The sequence below is a fragment of the Mandrillus leucophaeus genome, unplaced genomic scaffold (assembly GCF_000951045.1).
Source record: "Mandrillus leucophaeus isolate KB7577 unplaced genomic scaffold, Mleu.le_1.0 Scaffold534, whole genome shotgun sequence".
Lineage (NCBI taxonomy): Eukaryota > Metazoa > Chordata > Mammalia > Primates > Cercopithecidae > Mandrillus > Mandrillus leucophaeus.
In genome coordinates this window covers 2,079,185-2,080,278 of record NW_012105742.1, presented here as the reverse complement: position 1 = coordinate 2,080,278, position 1,094 = coordinate 2,079,185, and positions in this window count along the sequence as shown.

Here is a 1,094-nt window from a genome sequence, read left to right as displayed (position 1 = left end):
AACTTGGGCAACATACCAAGACCTCCCTATTACTACTAGTATAAAAATTAAAAATTAAAAAAATATATATCCAGGCATGGTGGTGCATGCCTGTCATCCCAGCTACTTGGGAGGCTGAGGTGGGAGGATAGCTTGAGTCCAGGAGTTTGAGGTTGCAGTGAGCTATGATTGCACCACTGCACTCCAGCCTGGATGACAGAGACCCTATCTCAAAAAAAAAAAAAAAAAGAAGAAGAAGAAGAAGAAGTAGTAGTAACATCAATGGCGAAAACTTGAGGAATACATTAACTATAAAGAAAAATATGGGCCAGGTGCCGGGGCTCATGTCTGTAACACCAACACTTTGGGAGGCCAAGGTGGGTGGATCACCTGAGGTCAGGAGATGGAGACCAGCCTGACCAACGTGGTGAAACCCCGTCTCTACTAAAACTACAAAAAGTAGCTGGGTATGGTATTATGCACCTGTAGTCCCAGCTACTCCGGAGCCTGAGGCAAGAGAATCGCTTGAACCTGGGAGGTAGAGGTTGCAGTAAGCCAAGATCGCGCCACTGCACTGCATCCTGGGCAACAAGAGCAAAATTCTGTTTCAAAAAAACCTATGAATTAATTAATTATTTAAAAAAAGAAAAATATGTAGAACAATAACTCCCACCCAAAGGAAATCACTGATTTCTGTGTTTCTCCATCCATCCTTGTACATAGCTTCATACTGCAGTGGTGCCCACATTTGTCATTTGATAATTCACTATAAGTATTTTTCCAAGTTAACATTCTTCTAAATCATGATACTTAATAAATTCATGATAATCCATTATATGAATGTACCATAAATTGGCCGGGCACACTGGCTTATGCCTGTAATCCCAGCAATTTGGGAGCCCAAGGCAGGCAGATCACCTGAGGTCAGGAGTTCAAGACCAGCCTGGCCAACGTGGAGAAATCCCATCTCTACCAAAAATACAAAAATTAGCTGGGCATGGTGGTGTGTCTGTAATCCCAGCTACTCGGGAGGCTGAGACAGGAGAATTGCTTGAGCCCAGGAAACAAAGGTTGCAGTGAGCTGAGATCACGCCACTGCACTCCAGCCTGGGTGA